At 33.8% G+C, this 22,916-nt stretch overlaps 4 non-coding genes across 4 annotated transcripts; all 4 read right to left on the reverse strand.

Annotated features, from left to right (window-relative positions):
• Positions 1–2,370: 2,370 nt before the first annotated feature.
• Trnan-guu lies at positions 2,371–2,444 on the reverse strand. The gene has a single exon. It is a non-coding gene; the product is annotated as a tRNA-Asn (tRNA).
• Positions 2,445–2,787: 343 nt separating this feature from the next.
• Positions 2,788–2,861, reverse strand: Trnan-guu. The gene has a single exon. It is a non-coding gene; the product is annotated as a tRNA-Asn (tRNA).
• Positions 2,862–3,215: 354 nt separating this feature from the next.
• Trnap-ugg lies at positions 3,216–3,287 on the reverse strand. Its single transcript has one exon. It is a non-coding gene; the product is annotated as a tRNA-Pro (tRNA).
• A 1,984-nt stretch (positions 3,288–5,271) lies between these two features.
• Positions 5,272–5,343, reverse strand: Trnap-agg. The gene has a single exon. It is a non-coding gene; the product is annotated as a tRNA-Pro (tRNA).
• Between the last annotated feature and the right edge of the window lie 17,573 nt (positions 5,344–22,916).

Here is a 22,916-nt window from a genome sequence, read left to right on the forward strand (position 1 = left end):
CCGAACGCGCTAGCCAATTGCATATTACATATGATTTGCCACGGGTTTTATCCAGTGCATGTTTGTGTTGGAACCAATGTAGAACATTGTTGTAAATAATATGTTCTCGATCCAATATACAATACTCTAGTAAATAATATGTGCTCGAATTTAAAAAAATGTCCGGGCTCGTGTAAACTACATATATGATGAATAATATAATCATCAAATACTATTGGGTATAAACAATATGCATTGAATATTCCAGAGTACAAATAATAACTACTTTACGCTCCCGGGTGGACTCGAACCACCAACTTTTCGGTTAACAGACGAACGCGCTAGCCAATTGCGCCACGGAGGCTCTTATCGCTTCTTGATAATAGTATGAGTAAATTATTTATAGCATGAACAATAATTATAATTATTGAACAATAATGAGTATAAACAACAATTATTCTTATACCCAATAAACTACACTAATCTGTAACCCACGGCGCAACCAGTGCCCAATACCTGTCCATACATCGCGCTCGATTCACTTCACACACAAATAGTTAACATTTACTTTACTCCTATAAACTACACAAACTATACAAAGTCTACTTTCGGTTTGAGTGGCAGCCTCTGAAACGCTGTACCCCCATGTAATAAATAATATGTGCTCGAATTTAAAGAAACGTCCGGCCTCGTCCGGGATTTGAATTCGGGACCTCCCGCACCCTAAGCGGAAATCACACCCCTAGACCAATGAGCCACGCGGTATACTCAATAAACACATTTTACACATGATTTTCACATCTCAATAAACACATTTTACACACGATTTGCCCACTGCGTGTTTGTGTTGGATCCAATGTACAACATTGTAGTAAATAATACGCACTCGTATTTAAAGAAATACCCGGGCTCGCCCGGGATTTGAACCCGGGACCTCCCGCACCCAAAGCGGGAATCATACTCCTAAACCAACGCGCCACGGAGGCTCTTATCGCGCTGTTGATAATAGTAGGAGTAAATTATATATAGCATAACCAATAATTATAATTATTGAACAATAATGGGTATGAATAACAATTATTGTACGCCTCCGGGTAGGTTCAATCCACCAACCTTTCGGTTAAACTTTAAATATTACTAATGAAAAGGCGTTTGTTCGTTACTTAATTAACTAACCTATATTTACATTTAATAATCACTTATCCTAAAACATTGCTTATTCTAACATGGAACTTATATCTACACTAATCTGTAACCCATGCTACATCCAATGTACAACATTGTAGTAAATAATATGTGCTCGAATTTAAAGAAAAGTTCGGGCTCGTCCGGAGTTTAAACCCGGGACCTCCCGCACCCTAAGCGGAAATCACACTCCTAGACCAACGAGCCACGCGGTATACTCAATAAACACATTTTACATATGATTTGCCACTTACGTTTATTATCTAAGCCAAAATCATACCCCTAGACCAACGAGCCACGGGTTCTATCCAGTGCGTGATTGTGTTGGATCCAATGTACAACATTGTAGTAAATAATATGTTCTCGATCCAATATACAATACTGTAGTAAATAATATGTGCTCGAATTTAAAGAAATGTCCGGGCTCGTGCAAATTATATATATGATGAATAATATAATCATCAAATATTATTGAGTATAAACAATATGTATAAACAGTAACTACTTTACGCCCCCGGGTGGGCTCGAACCACCAACGCTTCTTGATAATAGTAGGAGTAAATTATATATAGCATAAACAATAATTATGATTATTGAACAATAATGGGTATAAACAACAATTATTGTTATACCCAATAAACTACACTAATCTGTAACCCACGGCGCAACCAGTGCCCAATACCTGTCCATACATCGGGCCCGATTCACTTCACACACAAATAGTTAACATTTACTTCACTCCTAAACTATACAAACTATACAAAGTCTACTTTCGGTTTGAGTGACAGCTTCTGAAACGCTGTACCCCCATGTAATAAATAATATGCCCTCGAATTGAAAGAAATGCCCGCGCTCGTCCAGGATTTGAACCCGGGACCTCCCCCACCCAAAGCGGAAATCATACCCCTAGACCAACTTTCGGATTTACCACTTACGTTTAATATCTAAGCCGAAATCATAACCCTAGACCAACAAGCCACGGGTTTTATCCAGTTGCATGTTTGTGTTGGAACCAATGTACAACATTGTTGTAAATAATATATTCTCCATCCAATATACAATACTGTAGTAAATAATATGTGCTCGAATTTAAAGAAATGTCCGGGCTCGTGCAAATTATATATGATGAATAATATAATCATCAAATACTATTGGGTATAAACAATATGCATTGAATATTCCAGTGTATAAACAGCAACTACTTTACGCCCCCGGGTGGGCTCGAACCACCAATGTTTCGGTTAACAGCCAAACGCGCTAGCCAACTGCGCCACGGAGGCTCTTATCGCGCTGTTGATAATAGTAGGAGTAAATTATATATAGCATAAACAATAATTATAATTTTACACATAAACAATAAACACATTTTACACATGATTTGCCACTTACGTTTAAAATCTTAGCCGAAATCATAACCCTAGACCAACAAGCCACGGGTTTTATCCAGTGCATGTTTGTTTTGGAACCAATGTACAACATTGTTGTAAATAATATGCTCTCGATCCAATATACAATACTGTAGTAAATAATATGTGCTCGAATTTAAATAATAAAATCATCAAATACTATTGGGTATAAAGAATATGCATTGAATATTCCGGAGTATAAATAATAACTACTTTACGCCCCCGGGTGGTCTCGAACCACCAACCTTTCGGTTAACAGCCGAACGCGCTAGCCAATTGCGCCACGGAGGCTCTTATCGCTTCTTGATAATAGTAGGAGTAAATTATATATAGCATAAACAATAATTATAATTATTGAACAATAATGGGTATAAACTCACGGTATAAACACGGTATAAATATGTGCTCGAATTTAAAGAAACGTCCGGCCTCGTCCGGGATTTGAATCCGGGACCTCCCGCACCCTAAGCGGAAAACACACCCCTAGACCAATGAGCCACGCGGTATACTCAATAAACATTTTACACATGATTTTCACATCTCAATAAACACATTTTACACATGATTTGCCCACTGCGTGTTTGTGTTGGATCCAATGTACAACATTGTAGTAAATAATACGCACTCGTATTTAAAGAAATATCCGGGCTCGCCCGGGATTTGAACCCGGGACCTCCCGCACCCAAAGCGGGAATCATACTCCTAGACCAACGCGCCACGGAGGCTCTTATCGCGCTGTTGATAATAGTAGGAGTAAATTATATATAGCATAACCAATAATTATAATTATTGAACAATAATGGGTATGAATAACAATTATTGTACGCCTCCGGGTAGGTTCAATCCACCAACCTTTCGGTTAAACTTTAAATATTACTAATGAAAAGGCGTTTGTTCGTTACTTAATTAACTAACCTATATTTACATTTAATAATCACTTATCCTAAAACATTGCTTATTCTAACATGGAACTTATATCTACACTAATCTGTAACCCATGCTGCATCCAATGTACAACATTGTAGTAAATAATATGTGCTCGAATTTAAAGAAAATTTCGGGCTCGTCCGGAGTTTAAACCCGGGACCTCCCGCACCCACGCGGTATACTCAATAAACACATTTTACATATGATTTGCCACTTACGTTTATTATCTAAGCCAAAATCATACCCCTAGACCAACGAGCCACGGGTTCTATCCAGTGCGTGATTGTGTTGGATCCAATGTACAACATTGTAGTAAATAATATGTTCTCGATCCAATATACAATACTGTAGTAAATAATATGTGCTCGAATTTAAAGAAATGTCCGGGCTCGTGCAAATTATATATATGATGAATAATATAATCATCAAATATTATTGAGTATAAACAATATGTATAAACAGTAACTACTTTACGCCCCCGGGTGGGCTCGAACCACCAACGCTTCTTGATAATAGTAGGAGTAAATTATATATAGCATAAACAATAATTATGATTATTGAACAATAATGGGTATAAACAACAATTATTGTTATACCCAATAAACTACACTAATCTGTAACCCACGGCGCAACCAGTGCCCAATACCTGTCCATACATCGGGCCCGATTCACTTCACACACAAATAGTTAACATTTACTTCACTCCTAAACTATACAAACTATACAAAGTCTACTTTCGGTTTGAGTGACAGCTTCTGAAACGCTGTACCCCCATGTAATAAATAATATGCCCTCGAATTGAAAGAAATGCCCGCGCTCGTCCAGGATTTGAACCCGGGACCTCCCCCACCCAAAGCGGAAATCATACCCCTAGACCAACTTTCGGATTTACCACTTACGTTTAATATCTAAGCCGAAATCATAACCCTAGACCAACAAGCCACGGGTTTTATCCAGTTGCATGTTTGTGTTGGAACCAATGTACAACATTGTTGTAAATAATATATTCTCCATCCAATATACAATACTGTAGTAAATAATATGTGCTCGAATTTAAAGAAATGTCCGGGCTCGTGCATATTATATATGATGAATAATATAATCATCAAATACTATTGGGTATAAACAATATGCATTGAATATTCCAGTGTATAAACAGTAACTACTTTACGCCCCCGGGTGGGCTCGAACCACCAATGTTTCGGTTAACAGCCAAACGCGCTAGCCAACTGCGCCACGGAGGCTCTTATCGCGCTGTTGATAATAGTAGGAGTAAATTATATATAGCATAAACAATAATTATAATTTTACACATAAACAATAAACACATTTTACACATGAATTGCCACTTACGTTTAAAATCTTAGCCGAAATCATAACCCTAGACCAACAAGCCACGGGTTTTATCCAGTGCATGTTTGTTTTGGAACCAATGTACAACATTGTTGTAAATAATATGCTCTCGATCCAATATACAATACTGTAGTAAATAATATGTGCTCGAATTTAAATAATATAATCATCAAATACTATTGGGTATAAAGAATATGCATTGAATATTCCGGAGTATAAATAATAACTACTTTACGCCCCCGGGTGGTCTCGAACCACCAACCTTTCGGTTAACAGCCGAACGCGCTCTTATCGCTTCTTGATAATAGTAGGAGTAAATTATATATAGCATAAACAATAATTATAATTATTGAACAATAATGGGTATAAACTCACGGTATAAACACGGTATAAATATGTGCTCGGATTCAAAGAAACGTCCGGCCTCGTCCGGGATTTGAACCCGGGACCTCCCGCACCCTAAGCGGAAATCACACCCCTAGACCAACGAGCCACGCGGTATACTTAATAAACACATTTTACACATGATTTTCACATCTCAATAAACACATTTTACACATGATTTGCCCACTGCGTGTTTGTATTGGATCCAATGTACAACATTGTAGTAAATAATACGCACTCGTATTTAAAGAAATATCCGGGCTCGCCCGGGATTAAAACCCGGGACCTCCCGCACCCAAAGCGGGAATCATACTCCTAGACTACATTCATTTTCTAGTTTACTTATTTCTTATTAAATATTTCAAAATGGTTGTTACACGGAGCCAAGTGCCAAGTCAGTCCTTAGATACAAGTGTCTCAGTTTTGGACGACTCAATTGATTTAAATTCTACTGTTCTTTGCTCAAATTGTTTTCATTTACAATCTCTTGTTCACGAAAGAGATATTAAAATTTATAGGCTGATAAAAGAATTGTCTGAGGTTAAGTTAGGGAACCAGACTCTTCAGCTCAGGATTACTGGTGTTAGTTTCGTATTAGGGAATATGAGCTCTTGAGGTTCAGTTTTCAAAGAGTCGTCCACATTTTCACGTTCTTTTTCAAAACTCTGTAATGAGTTATCTGGTTTAATAAAAAAAACGGAACATAGATTTGAAACAGCTTAGGGATGAATTTACCAAATTAAGGTCCAAAGCAAAGCACCTCGAGCAACGCGTTAATAATGATTTGTTAGGTTCTATTAAGAACAGTAAAATTTTGTTCCTTTCCGATAGCCACGGCAGAGGGTGGTCAGAATGCTAGAGAGAATTGCTTGGACGAAAATTTGATATATTCAGCATAGTCAAGCCGGGGGCCGGATTTGCTGGCGTGGTTGGGGATATCGAGAGTCTGGTATCTGACTTTGGTCCGAGTGACCATGTTGTTGTTCTGGCTGGAACGAATGACGATTCGTCCAATTACGCTATTTGTAGCGCTTTGGAAAAGGCTCGTCGTTCATGTCAAAAGAAAAACCTTTGTTTGATGACAATTCCATACAGATACGACGACGTGCGTTGCAACGGGCTGATTTCCGATGCCAATTGCTGGATCAACCGAGACTACGGTCAAGGAAAGTTCAGTAATCTTCGGGTTCTTGATGTCAACAGGCATGTTGGTTTATCCGATTACACCAGGCATGGCTTACATTTTCTTTTCAACGGGAAAAGAAAATTATGTAGGGTTTTAGCTAACGAGTTGTTGAGTGTCAAGGCTGTGGCGGGAATGAAACCTTCGGTTTCTAATTCCTTTCGTGCCTAAAGTTGTTAACAAATATGCAATTATTTTTCAAAACATACAAAAACTATCCAATAAACTTAATCAATTAGAAGTAGTTATAGATAATTATAAACCCCAAATATTATGTTTTGCTGAACACTGGTTAAATAAGTCGGATCTTGAATTAATTAAAATTAAAGGCTATAATTTATCTTCTGATTTCTGTCGAACTCAATATGGCCACGGAGGTGTGTGCATTTTTGTAAGTGATTTCATTCGTTTTAAACCCGTTTATACTAATACTCTTCAAGTAGAAAAACTTTTTGAATATTGTGCTGTTGAAATTAATCTCTCAAATGACGTCGTGTGTCTTATATGCGTTTATCGATCACCTGACCAGAATGTTGATATGTTCATCTCCTGATGTACGAATTGATTCATAACCTTTTTGATAAATATTCCAAAATCATTGTTTGCGGCGATTTTAATATACACTTTGATAAGCAATCAAGTCATTCATTGAATTCAATTTGAATATGCAGTCTTTTGGTTTAACTCGTACTATACATGAACCTACTCGTTTTTCGCATCAATCTTCTTCTTGCATTGATAATTTCTTCACCAATTTAAAAGACTTTGATTCGCGTGTTATAAATACCACTCTTTCAGACCATCGAGGCATAATATTAAATTTTTGTAATTTTTCAACTTCTAAATCTACCTTTATCTTACACAAACGTTACTTTGATGAATCAAATAAATTGATTTTCAAATGTCTTTTGGAAAAGGAATCATGGACCTTGCTTAACAAGTCCAAAGACTCAAATACAATGTTCGACAACTTTATTTCTACATTTTACTTCAACTTTAATCAAGCTTTTCCTCTCATTAAGAAAACCGTTTGCCCAAAAAATAATACTTCAACTCCTTGGCTAACTAAAGGGTTGAGAATTTCACTTAAAAGATTAGCATTTCTTAAGAGATTATCGGTACATAATGATAACATGGCTTTTATAATTTATTTTTTGAAATATAGGGCAACTTTAAATGATCTAATCAATTTAGCGAAGATCAAATACAACGAAAACTTGATTTTTAACTCAGCTAATAAACAGAAAACAATTTGGTCCTTAATTAACTCGGAATCAACACGAAAACTAAATCTTCACAGATTGATTGTCTTACAATTAACGGCGACAAGATTATTGATAAGGTAGTCATATCTAATAAATTTAATCACTTTTTTGTCACCGAAGCGTCTAAATTAACAAGCGCAATCAACTCGATCACCACTAGTTCGACTAAATCTTTATCCGCGCGAAATAATTCTACATTCGTTCTTTATCCTGTAAATTTAGAAGAACTAAAGCAAACCTTTCTATCGATAAAAGTTACTAGTTCAGCGGGTCCGGATCAGATACCTAGTCTTATTCTTAAAGAATTCTATCCCTTTTTCATAGATAAATTTATGTTATGTTTCTGGAAAGTTACCACAATAAATTAAAGAGCATGTTTTTAGAACGCAAATACTGCAGACGGCTGGACAAAGCAATTGACAGTCTTTTAAATATTGAGAAGGATGCATTTCACAAGAAAAACCGAAGACTGATTGGCAATGCTATATCAATATGAAGTTTGAAGATTTTATGTAGTAATGTAAAAAGCTGTTGCCCTTATGGCCATGTTATTACCCGTTAATCCGTTAAATATTTAATATTGTTATTTTCAGCGTACCATTGCATAATTAAGGGTTATATACCATAACGAAAAATAATTATTTTTTAATAAAATGTGTGTTATATATTTAATATTTTAATTTTCAGCACCCCAAAGTAAAATTAAGTTTGTACCTCATGTGGTACAATTGCGATTGGTGAGACAGTCGAGCGTGGGCCACCGGTGGTACACGCCGCCCGATGGCACAGTCTAGCTAGAGACAGTTCAGTGTGGTACACCGGTGGTACACACCGACGTGAACGTGTAAAATCAAAACAATACCCAGAGCACCATACTGGTGTATCTATTCTAGAGGATTTGGGGATCGGTGTGGTTTCCCAAGTTGCATTGGATTATATGCACATGGTGTGTTTGGGGGTGACAAAGCGCCTAATTGCTCTCTTACGGAAGAACAAAAAAGGAATATGAACAATTATATAATAAAGCACAGAAAGTTGCTCCCTTCGGAATTTTCCAGATTGCCTAGAAGACTAGAGGATCACAAACATTGGAAGGCCACTGAATACAGACAATTTTTGTTAGATTCTGGATGAGTAGTTTTAGAGACCTGTATTAAGTAACCAATTGTTTTTAAATTTTCTGCATTTTAGTTTAGGCATTAGAATTCTATGTGATACAGAGGCATGTCTCCACTGAAATAGTTTGGCAGGGGACTTGTTAAAACTTTTTGTTATTAATTATTCTGATTTATATGGATCAGATAAATTAACATTCAATGTTCATAATATAATCCATTTAGCTGATGAAGTCAAGAAGTTTGGTTGTTTATTAGACAAATTTAGTTGTTTTCCATTTGAAAATTATTTCAGAAGTGTGGAAAATAAGATTCAAGATTCACTCAAACCCTTGCAACAATTAGTAAACAGAATGTGGGAAGAAACAACTAATAAAAGCAGAAGTGAATTTATTCAAATCAAGAGTTTTCCAGTAATACACCGGAAAAACATTAGAAATAGAGAAGATTTAATTTAAAAAAAATTCTATAAGTAATATAGCTTCAAATAACTGTTGTTTAACAACCGAGAATAAAATAGTTTTAATAAATAAAATTTGTGATGTTGATAAAATATTGTGTTCGGAAGCGGCGATGACAAAATCATTATTTTTAAAACCATTCGACTCGAAACTATTCAATATTCATGTTTTTGACCCAAAAATTATGAATGATGTGACAATATCTGTGAAGGAAATAAAACAAAAATGTGTAACTCTCCAACTGAATCCAATTATGTGGCTATTCTTTTACTGCATCAGTAATTTGTATTTATGGAACTAATAGTTCTTATAGCTTTATGTAATAATGCTATTTGTAATAATGCTGAAACGTAAGAAATTATAATATTTTCTTACAAAAATTCATGATTTTTATTGATATGTATAGCGTATTATTAAAATTACATATATAATTTTATTTGAAAACTATTTCTTCGTTTCTATTATTATAGTTTTTATTTTTCTAGCATTCTTAAATAAAATGGCGGGAGCTGTGAGGAATTTCACGCTAGTGAGGGAAATACCGAAAGAGATATTGATAATATTAACAGACTGCCACACCGAGTCCCATTGGGAAGATAGGCTTGTGTAAGTAATTTAAATCCACTTTTTATTCTTCAGGACATGTGTATAATTAGAACATTCTTATTATTATAGCTCGAGTGCAAAATCGAGACCAACGAAATTAGGAGATGTTTCGGTGACATCGTTTCTTTGTCACACGGTTTTGTTGTGTGGGGTGTCGGAGCATAACAAAGGTATATATTTCCTTTTATGTATGTGTATATATATATATATATATATATATATATATATATATATATAAACTATCAAGATACATTTCCTAGGCCTTCAAAGGATCAGTTTTTATACTTACACCCACCTCCGTTTTTTGGACCTCAGTTTTTTCCTGTTCTTCATCATGGTTCTTCGCATCGGAATGGATTTCACCCTTTCGGCTTTCATCCACGGTATTGTGTTCAAGAACATCTTCCTCCGCCTTCGTTTCAAAATTACTCTGGGCCTGCTGTTCCTGCTGTTCCTGCTCCATCTACTGATCAGCTGTCCTTCTTTAACTTTATTGAGTTACATTATGGATACCACACCAGGGTAAAACTCTCCACATTTTCTTCTTTAAATTTAAAATTGATCAATGCTATCACTAAACAAAATTTTCTTTTACGTTGCCGAAAATACAAATTGATTCCTAAGTTTTTTGACACTAAATCATTACTTTTTAAGTTTAATCATTTAACATCTCCTTCCTTTAACAAAAAGTTATGCAACATTAGTTTTGAAGCTATGTCTCTTGAAATAAAGAATAGTTTTTCCTACATTTCCTCTATCAAATCTAAAATTGAAAATTTTAAAAATGTTTTAACCTCTATTTTAGAACCTCTTATTTTAGAAAATTTTCTAGAATTTGAGAATTTAAAATATGACAGAATTTCTACAAAATTAAAATTGGCTCACATGAAAAATTTGACAAGCTTTTGGATAATTTTAATAAATCTAATGTACCTTTGATAAGTGAAAATTTGATAGATAAATGGCTCAAAAACTATTCCAACACTCCTATCCCTTCAAACTTGAAGTACATTTTTGCCCTTGGTCCTAAATTTTCCCTTCCGCCTCTCAAATCAAATTTTAATTTTATAAAGGTACTTAGTAATTTGGAGTTTGGTTTAAAAAATTGAACAACCCAGATAAAGAAACAAAATTTAGATCTTTGTGTTGTAACAAACTTTTATCTTTCATCAAAAATAATAATTCAAAATTTAGTTCCCTTCCTTTACAGTCAGAAATTGTTAGAGATTTAAAATTGTGTAAAAAGTTTTTGAGGGATAATCCAGATATCTTAGTTACCAGAGCTGATAAGGGCAATCTTACTGTGGTTTTGGATAGGTCGGATTATTTTTCAAAAACTTATGATTTACTAAACGACGAAACTTTTTATAAACCTTTAACTAACGACCCCACCGATCATTTAAACAGACAAACGCACAAACTCATTGGCAATTTAATTACAAAAAAACAAATCTCCAAATCATTAGGTTTTTCTTTAAAAGTTTTTCATCCCAGTTTTCCCAAGTTGTATTGTCTTCCTAAAATTCACAAACCTAATTTACCTCTCAGACCTATAGTTTCCGATTTGAATTCTCCCTTAAGTAAACTCTCCAAACATATCAGCTCCATTCTCTCTAAGGTTACTGTTTTATCTAAATTTAATGTTTCCAATTCTTTTGATTTAGCAAAAAATTTAAAGAATTTTACAATTCCTTCCAATTCTTCCTTTGTTAGTTTTGATGTCATCTCCCTTTTTACGAACATTCCTTGGGATTTGGCTTTAGAAGCTGTTTCTGCCCGCTGGAATGATATCCAACCACACACTTCGATTGACTTGGTTTGGTTTAAGACGATTTTAAATTTCATTTTTGTTAACACCTACTTTTGTTTTGATGATCAATTTTATTCGCAGATTTTTGGTTTACCCATGGGGTCTAGTATTAGCCCCCCTGTGGCTGATTTAACACTACAAATTTTAGAAAATTTTGTTTTATCTAATCTTTCGGTTCCACCTCACCTTTATTATAGATATGTTGATGACGTTCTGTTGTGCCTTGACGATTCTCAGATTGTAGACACATTAGACTCTTTTAATTCCTTTAACAAACATTTGCAGTTCACCTGTGAGTATGAGTCGGATGACTCTATTAGTTTTTTAGACTTAAGAATCACTAAAAATAAAGTAAACAATTCTGTCCTGACTGATTGGTATCAGAAACCAACGTGGTCAGGAAGATATTTAAATTATTTGTCCTTTCATTCGCGTTCCATTAAAATTTCTGTCATTATCTCTCTTATAGACAGGGCTATTTTACTAAGTAACAGTATGTTTTGGGAAAAAAATTTGACTCTTATTCGTTCCGTTCTCAAAGACAATAGTTACCCTTCGCACTTGGTCAACAACATCATTAATAATAGATTAATTTATTTGCAAACTAATTCTAATAATTCATTTTCACCTTCTTGTTCAAATTCAATAGCTTCCTCTTCCGCCCAATACAAAGGAACTATCTGTTTACCTTTTTTAAGCAATTTTTCGTATTTTTTAAAAAAGTTATTTTCTTCAGAAGGATTCCGATTAGTTTTTAGTTTTGATAATACGTTTAATTGCCTTTTTTCGGTTCTTAAGTCTAGAACCCCGTCTGATAGGGTCACCGATTCTGTTTACAGGTTGGATTGCAATGATTGCAACTTGTGTTATATTGGAGAAAGTTCCCAGTATATTTATAAGAGAGTTAATCAACATATTTATAATTCAAAAAATCCAAACCAATTCAAAACGATGTTTTCAGATCATATGCTCAATTTCAATCACACTTTTAACACTTCCCATCCGGTTATCCTTTATATCGAAAAAAATAGTGACCTTAGAAAATTTGCTGAATCCTTTTTTATTTCATTAAATTCCTCCTCTTGTGTTAATAAACGCAATTCATCCCACCTTTTACATGATAGTTATCAGATTGTTATTGATTTTATTAAAAAAACATAAAATTAATTTGTTTATCTCTTTTTATTATTTTTTACAATATTGTTTTTTCTTGTTCTAACGTTTACATGGTTTTCTTTTTCCTTTTGATCAATTCCAGTTCAAGCACTGTTTGTTCGAGGCGTTTTTCGTGCTTCGAGAATTTTGTCCTTGATGCGTCCCCTCCCATTCCTATCAATACGCCTCAGTCGAGTCTGGATGCTCGGTATGGGCGTGTTTCTCGTCTCACAATTATGTATTTTATAACTTTTAGTCAAATTAGTTTCAAATCTTTTAGTTATTCATAATTTTTTCTAAAAAAAAATTTTTTCTTTAATATGTTATTAAGTTTAATTTTTTAAAATAAATTTTTGTTGAGTGTTTTTGTCCTGTGGTGTGTATAATGTTTCTCTATGCTACAATTAATCTATATTGTTGTTTATATTAGTAATAAAATTTTCAAATTGTTGTAGTTGCTGAATGATGACACGCATCTTGTGTCGAAACGTATAAATAAAAGTATTACACTTTATACCTTTTTATTTCGACGAATGGGCTGCTAGTTACTTTGAAATATGTTTCAACGTCGAAAAAACTATCAAGATACATTTCCTAGGCCTTCAAAGGATCAGTTTTTATACTTACACCCACCTCCGTTTTTTGGACCTCAGTTTTTTCCTGTTCTTCATCATGGTTCTTCGCATCGGAATGGATTTCACCCTTTCGGCTTTCATCCACGGTATTGTGTTCAAGAACATCTTCCTCCGCCTTCGTTTCAAAATTACTCTGGGCCTGCTGTTCCTGCTGTTCCTGCTCCATCTACTGATCAGCTGTCCTTCTTTAACTTTATTGAGTTACATTATGGATACCACACCAGGGTAAAACTCTCCACATTTTCTTCTTTAAATTTAAAATTGATCAATGCTATCACTAAACAAAATTTTCTTTTACGTTGCCGAAAATACAAATTGATTCCTAAGTTTTTTGACACTAAATCATTACTTTTTAAGTTTAATCATTTAACATCTCCTTCCTTTAACAAAAAGTTATGCAACATTAGTTTTGAAGCTATGTCTCTTGAAATAAAGAATAGTTTTTCCTACATTTCCTCTATCAAATCTAAAATTGAAAATTTAAAAAATGTTTTAACCTCTATTTTAGAACCTCTTATTTTAGAAAATTTTCTAGAATTTGAGAATTTAAAATATGACAGAATTTCTACAAAATTAAAATTGGCTCACATGAAAAAATTTGACAAGCTTTTGGATAATTTTAATAAATCTAATGTACCTTTGATAAGTGAAAATTTGATAGATAAATGGCTCAAAAACTATTCCAACACTCCTATCCCTTCAAACTTGAAGTACATTTTTGCCCTTGGTCCTAAATTTTCCCTTCCGCCTCTCAAATCAAATTTTAATTTTATAAAGGTACTTAGTAATTTGGAGTTTGGTTTAAAAAAATTGAACAACCCAGATAAAGAAACAAAATTTAGATCTTTGTGTTGTAACAAACTTTTATCTTTCATCAAAAATAATAATTCAAAATTTAGTTCCCTTCCTTTACAGTCAGAAATTGTTAGAGATTTAAAATTGTGTAAAAAGTTTTTGAGGGATAATCCAGATATCTTAGTTACCAGAGCTGATAAGGGCAATCTTACTGTGGTTTTGGATAGGTCGGATTATTTTTCAAAAACTTATGATTTACTAAACGACGAAACTTTTTATAAACCTTTAACTAACGACCCCACCGATCATTTAAACAGACAAACGCACAAACTCATTGGCAATTTAATTACAAAAAAACAAATCTCCAAATCATTAGGTTTTTCTTTAAAAGTTTTTCATCCCAGTTTTCCCAAGTTGTATTGTCTTCCTAAAATTCACAAACCTAATTTACCTCTCAGACCTATAGTTTCCGATTTGAATTCTCCCTTAAGTAAACTCTCCAAACATATCAGCTCCATTCTCTCTAAGGTTACTGTTTTATCTAAATTTAATGTTTCCAATTCTTTTGATTTAGCAAAAAATTTAAAGAATTTTACAATTCCTTCCAATTCTTCCTTTGTTAGTTTTGATGTCATCTCCCTTTTTACGAACATTCCTTGGGATTTGGCTTTAGAAGCTGTTTCTGCCCGCTGGAATGATATCCAACCACACACTTCGATTGACTTGGTTTGGTTTAAGACGATTTTAAATTTCATTTTTGTTAACACCTACTTTTGTTTTGATGATCAATTTTATTCGCAGATTTTTGGTTTACCCATGGGGTCTAGTATTAGCCCCCCTGTGGCTGATTTAACACTACAAATTTTAGAAAATTTTGTTTTATCTAATCTTTCGGTTCCACCTCACCTTTATTATAGATATGTTGATGACGTTCTGTTGTGCCTTGACGATTCTCAGATTGTAGACACATTAGACTCTTTTAATTCCTTTAACAAACATTTGCAGTTCACCTGTGAGTATGAGTCGGATGACTCTATTAGTTTTTTAGACTTAAGAATCACTAAAAATAAAGTAAACAATTCTGTCCTGACTGATTGGTATCAGAAACCAACGTGGTCAGGAAGATATTTAAATTATTTGTCCTTTCATTCGCGTTCCATTAAAATTTCTGTCATTATCTCTCTTATAGACAGGGCTATTTTACTAAGTAACAGTATGTTTTGGGAAAAAAATTTGACTCTTATTCGTTCCGTTCTCAAAGACAATAGTTACCCTTCGCACTTGGTCAACAACATCATTAATAATAGATTAATTTATTTGCAAACTAATTCTAATAATTCATTTTCACCTTCTTGTTCAAATTCAATAGCTTCCTCTTCCGCCCAATACAAAGGAACTATCTGTTTACCTTTTTTAAGCAATTTTTCGTATTTTTTAAAAAGTTATTTTCTTCAGAAGGATTCCGATTAGTTTTTAGTTTTGATAATACGTTTAATTGCCTTTTTTCGGTTCTTAAGTCTAGAACCCCGTCTGATAGGGTCACCGATTCTGTTTACAGGTTGGATTGCAATGATTGCAACTTGTGTTATATTGGAGAAAGTTCCCAGTATATTTATAAGAGAGTTAATCAACATATTTATAATTCAAAAAATCCAAACCAATTCAAAACGATGTTTTCAGATCATATGCTCAATTTCAATCACACTTTTAACACTTCCCATCCGGTTATCCTTTATATCGAAAAAAATAGTGACCTTAGAAAATTTGCTGAATCCTTTTTTATTTCATTAAATTCCTCCTCTTGTGTTAATAAACGCAATTCATCCCACCTTTTACATGATAGTTATCAGATTGTTATTGATTTTATTAAAAAAAAAAAATTAATTTGCTTATCTCTTTTTATTATTTTTTACAATATTGTTTTTTCTTGTTCTAACGTTTACATGGTTTTCTTTTTCCTTTTGATCAATTCCAGTTCAGCACTGTTTGTTCGAGGCGTTTTTCGTGCTTCGAGAATTTTGTCCTTGATGCGTCCCCTCCCATTCCTATCAATACGCCTCAGTCGAGTCTGGATGCTCGGTATGGGCGTGTTTCTCGTCTCACAATTATGTATTTTATAACTTTTAGTCAAATTAGTTTCAAATCTTTTAGTTATTCATAATTTTTTCTAAAAAAAATTTTTTCTTTAATATGTTATTAAGTTTAATTTTTTAAAATAAATTTTTGTTGAGTGTTTTTGTCCTGTGGTGTGTATAATGTTTCTCTATGCTACAATTAATCTATATTGTTGTTTATATTAGTAATAAAATTTTCAAATTGTTGTAGTTGCTGAATGATGACACGCATCTTGTGTCGAAACGTATAAATAAAAGTATTACACTTTATACCTTTTTATTTCGACGAATGGGCTGCTAGTTACTTTGAAATATATATATATATAATATATACATGTATACATTGGTATAATTAAGGGATTTTTCATTATAATTTTTCTTTATAATAGGTTACAAAATGAAGGGCGTTAGTTTATGCTTCGACACGATAAAATTGCTGTATCAAAAGGAGGAGCGTGTATTATCGCTCCTGCCGGTTCTTTATGAAGATAGCGGAAACGTGGAGGAATACTTCCTACATTTTTTTTAAAGATCAGGAAATAAGATTTTATAGTTACAAAGAGGTAATGTTAAATGTTTTATAACAATACATAAATACATAGAAATCAGCTATTATAATATTATTAATTATTATTTTAGTCCACAGACGATGCGAGTTGGGGCGACGGCAGAGGAAACAACCGCGGCGGCGTAGAAAACAACCGCGGCGGCATAGAAAACAACCGCGGAGGTAGAGGAAACAACGGCGGCGGTGGTGGAAACAACGGCGACGGTAAAGGAAACAACCGCGGTGGTGGAGGAAGCACCCGTGGCGGTAGAGGAAACAACAGCGGCGGTCGCGTAAGCAAACGCGGTGGCCGCAAAAATTACCGCAGAGACAACCGCGGCGGCCGCGGAAGCAACCACGGTGGGCAAAGAAACCATCACGGCGGCCAGGGCGGTAATGATAGGATAGGAACTCCAATTCCAATGGTAAATAACATCCATGGCTGTACAATATGTTAAAATTAAATTTAAGTAAAATAAATTATTTCTGAGATAAAAAGATTCATATTCAAGTGTAAATTTTATTTTTGTCTATCTTGAATATTTGTATTTTTTTCAGGGGTTGTATATTTTCAAAATGACTTTGTTTAGCATTCTATTCTATAACTCAAAATCTATCGTGTATTGAGAGCTCAGACAATAACACTCTGAGCTCTATCTGTACGAGGCATCAGCTTCACAGATTAAAACCGTGAAAAAAAACTAACTTTATATTCCCTATTAAGACAAATGAAGAATTAGACGATTTAGAAAAAAAGCTGAAAAATATGGATATCTTCAGGGATTTGGTAAATACAAATATTTTCTATAGTTAATGTTTCTACAGTCAATATGCAATATATTTAATAAGTTTTTTTACAGTCGATTCAGCTAACTCTGACCGGCGGAACAAACAAAAAGCAATTGATTACATCAATGCTATAAAATATATGAGCAAAGACCTTACAACTTTATTTTCAAGTGTGGGTTGAAAGGGTAAGAGAAACCCTCGAAAAAGTAAATGTGATCCCTGTTCAATTATTTCTTCTACGCTCATTATCTTTTTATTCGAGAGCAATATATGACAATCCTTATTAATTGACGAATATATTTTATATCCATTTATTTTAACAAAATCAATCTTAGATTTTTTTTATGTATTTCAAAATCATTTGGATCTACATTTGATTTATAATGAAATTGTTCGAGTAGTCTGCATGATACTTATTGCAAAGGCTATGCAGGTCCTCAATCAATCAATTTTAGTAACTGTCCCAAATAACTCTCAAATGGAAAGCAGCTGTACTGGTCAACACTGATTTCTTCCCTTACTGCATCATTTATCATGTGAAAATTACCATAAGTATTATATACAAGCATGCATTCTCCATATAGTTTCACCAATCCCAAACAAGATTGTTTGATCAACATCAATGCCTGATCCCATAATTTTTTATTAGAGTTTCTGAACATACAATTCTCATAGCAGCATGAGTTTTTGAGTTTTTCTGGGCAGATAAGTTTTTAGGATTGCATATAGCATGAAAAATCTAAAAACTCTCTGTCGCCTTCCATTTTTCTAGATCCTTAAATCCATGAGGATTCAAGATACAAGATATAATAGTGCGACTTAGAGCGCATGACAGACTCCGATTTTTTATCCAAGAAATTAATAGTGAAATGAAAGAAAATTTTTGATCCAAGAGTCGCATGAAATTGAAAAAAGTGGTGCACATGTGGAAGACATTCCCTTTTCCGAAATTTAAAAATCGTATATATAAAAAAAAAATACAACTTGAGTTTACATGGCACAAGCAACGACATGAAAAAGCATACTTAGATAAAATATGGATCAAAAATTTGAGCATTACAAACATTAAAACGTATATGGAACTAAAAAATATAAATGGAGTATTTTCGTTTCTAGTACAGAAATAAAATCGATTACAAAATGCGCAGTCTCTTGTATGTTCAAAAATAAATCTTATGCCACGTTAAATATGTATAGCTTTAATATAGTGGCAAAATAAAAAATGAAAGTAAAATTATAAGAAACATGTTTTACTTTTATTATAGCGATAGTATGTGCTATTAGTAACTATAATTATTATTAATGATTCATATAATTTTACATTCATTTTAAAGGTATCACATTGAATGTATTGTAGGAATGTATTCAAGCGTTTGTAGTTTTCCAATTGTAAGTTTAGTGAAAAAAAAAGAAAATTTATTATATCTTACGAGTTTATCCTACAAGTTACATGTGTTGATCGTTGTATATTTAACCCTTTCGACTCGGATGCCGCCGCTCCGGCGGCATAGTCATTTTACCGTTGCGCTCGGATGCCGCCGCTCCGGCGGCATGATATGTTTTACCGTTAAGCTCGGATGCCGGCAAATCGTGTCGGCGACAACTCGTCGCAAACTAAACTTACATTTAATTTTTTTTTATTTTTAAAAATTAATTTACTATTACATTCATTTATTGATTGATTTATTAATTTTATAAATAAATATATAACAAAATTAAATTATTAGCTCATGATCCCTATAATTCTAATAAAGATCTGTGAAGAAATGATTTTTTAAACAATTAGCATGGTTTTGAGTGCAATTTTTTTTAATTTTCAAAATTTTCTATTTTTATCATATATAACTATATTTAAAAGCAATATAACCACATTTTGAAAAAATCCGATACAAAAAAAATTCCGAGTTGAGAGATAAGTATAGCACTATAATATTCCAAGCGCAGCGTACCGACTGGCAGTCCGACTCCCGAGTCGAAAGTGTTAAAATTAGTTAAATATAGTTATTGCATTAAAAAATGATTATTCTCTTCAAGAATTTCTTAATATTTGCAAATATCAATACAAATTTTTAATATCGATTTCGAGTGCGATTTTACTCTATATTACTTTTCTTTATATAATATCCAGGCTGCATAACATGTTTCAATTTCCTTTTTATGTCAATTTAACAAACTTAGTAGATACATATACATAAGTGATTTGGTAAAGATTGGGAAGAACCAGAGATCAGTTAAGTCAGTCGAAGGTCCCAAGATTTTACAATCACAATTGAATTGGACAAATCAACCTTCACGACCTTAAATAACTTATATAAGTGTTGAAATATCTTCGTTTGCCAATAGATTATAGCATTTTATACATGGTTATGATTTGCGTACAAATTAAAAAAACAATCCTCTTGATTTGAACCTTTGAGCAAATATTATTTATTGTGATGTCACTTCCTTCTTCGACTAAACTAAAGTCAGTTATACCATTTGATCCATGATTAAGAAATCCGTACAAATTAAAACTATGTTTCTGATTAATTATGCATGGCGATGAAAAATCTTCAAGCTAATACTATTTATTGTGATGGCACCTTTTCTAAATATCTCAAAATTATTAAATGTGTCAAAATCCTTCTGTGACTGAATTATAGATATCATTTTATTTAACATTCGGTATTGATCTTCGAAGAAAAATAATCTAGTAGCCAAATAGATCCAAAATTAAATAAAAAAAATGTTGAAGTATGAAGTATGAAGTATTCATACTTTGCATCAGCCTCACATTTGCTATTTGGTTAATAATGTGAATCCAGGGCGGTTTCTTCTATTTGGTCGAAAACTACTTCGAGTAGTTCACAATCAAGACAAAAATGTCCTTGACTGGGTTGGAACTAACTTCTATTTGCATTTTTCAAATAGTTTGGCACAATAAAGCCATCGAATCATTGCCATCACAATGATCATTATCGATTTTTCTGTTTTGCAGAACCGGACTAGTTGTACGGACTTCGAAATGGAAGCATCAGACGTAACTGAAGCTAATCCTACTGCAGGAAAGGGTAAAAAGCAAGGGTGCAGCGCAACGAAAACAAGCGCATTTTAGAGCTAAGAAGAACCACCAGTTCAAGGCTGAGCTCACCGCCACATTACTGAAGCGATTGAAAGTGACTAACCCGACCAATTTATCTGCCATAAAACTACAGTCAGCAATTGTGCCTTCAAGGATTCCTATTTCGTTCAGAGCACTACCTCAGTATGTGCATGACCTTTGGTCAAGAATGAAATCTATTGGAACCCGACCGTTCGACACTTTAGCAACTGACGAAAACTACAGAATATTTCTGAAGTGTTTTATGTTCATATGCGAAGCCAAGGTAGTCTATGCTCAGATGAGATGCCAACAAAAACCGGCATTTGCTCTACCATCATTAGAAAAGTTCACCGAAATTCAACTGCGTGTTCTAACCTCGATATCTAAGCGACTACCATATCCACTTGTTATCTATGTGGAAGCTATTGTCAACTTTGACGCAAATGGACAGCCTGTCGTTCCTGTTTTAATTGAAACTGAGCCAACTCAGGCCTCAGTCACTGTTCCGAGTGACATTCATCGTCTACTCAGACAGCTTGCGCAACCAACGGCAGCAGACAACATCGTCGAAGCACTGGCACAAGAAATTGATGAAATACCTGGTATTGACTGGTCCGAGGAGCCGTGAACTATCAACCACCAGCCGCCGCCCCCAACGCACCTCTGCCACCAACAGTTCGTGTCGACGCAGTATCAGTATCCGCTCAGACTTTAGAATTTTGAATGGGACCATTCCTAGTCTAAGGGAGCGTGAAGTTTTCAATCAGATCATTGCATCAATGGACTCTAAGAAAGGGTTCAATATTCAGTGCGACATCACCACTGGTGATGGGTCGATCGTACTAGTAGTGCGATTTCCTGATCAATATGATTCTGATGAAATGGAAACGTTGTATTACATGAATACTGATGTACCAACCTTTGAAGAACAGTTGGGACCAGCTCCTCCAGCTTGGCTACGAACATCGCGGGACTAAGTTCTCCCGTTTCTGTGGCACTTACGCCGAATGCTTAAAGCACGGCTCAGCGTCTGCGGAAGAGGCACGCCATGCCATTATTTGGACTGATTCAGAATGATAGTCCAGTGAACATACCCGGGGGATAAAAATAGTCCAAAGATTTCTATCTATCTATCTACCATCATCCGTTCACAAATATAAATCAAATTTCCTTTTTCATTGCCATGTATGATTTTTCAACAAATAGGCCAAGAAATTGTAATGTAAATAAATCATAATTAGTGACACTATCGAAATAAAATTGTATATGAAATACCGTGTATTATACACTAAATCCTCGTGTTATGCATTTGGCTCAATCAAAGTTAATTCCTTCCATGGCATGCTATATGCTCATGTTATTTTACGTAGGAGCAAACCTATGCTCTCTTCAAATATTCATATCGTCTGTCATATTGAGATAAATGAGTAATTATAGTAAATATTAATCACAATTGTTTACTATCTTGTTTTACTTCCAAAAAATACTTAATTGTTCTGGTTCCAATGGATTCGCAATTTCGTTATTATATTATCGTTAGTTATTGTTGAACCTCAATACAGTGCTTTACTTCAATTCATTCATTATCTCTTGTTTCATGTACGTGATAATTTTCATTCGATTTATAATACTCCTATACCATAATCTATCATGTGAACATTTCCTATTATTTTCTTATTATTAATTTTATTTTCTTTTCTTAATTATTTATTTTTAGTTCCAAATTTGTTTTGTCAGCATTCAACAAATAAAGTTTCTTCGTGACTGCTAAATATTTTAACTAATTTTACATATTCAAAGACTAATCACACATTATTTAGTTTTATTATCACAACATTGATTTCGAAAAAAATCACAATTCAAGAAAACTATTGACAAATTTACAATACATTACATACTGATTTACTAACGCGTTGGTTTTTTTAGATTTATTTTCGGTTAACAAGAAACTCATGAGCAAATAAAATTTATGTAACATAGTAGCACACGTAACTAACTAAACAGCTCAATATCATCCGGAATTTTCTAGATTTACTAAAACACGAGTTATGCTTTTTATGTAGTGGATTGGCAAGCAAACTCTACCAAATAGAAATAAGAAATTTGAAAAAAAAAACAATTATTT

The sequence above is a fragment of the Ctenocephalides felis genome, unplaced genomic scaffold (assembly GCF_003426905.1).
Source record: "Ctenocephalides felis isolate EL2017-DRISC unplaced genomic scaffold, ASM342690v1 CF-g0.4_SCAFFOLD_03356, whole genome shotgun sequence".
Taxonomy (NCBI): domain Eukaryota; kingdom Metazoa; phylum Arthropoda; class Insecta; order Siphonaptera; family Pulicidae; genus Ctenocephalides; species Ctenocephalides felis.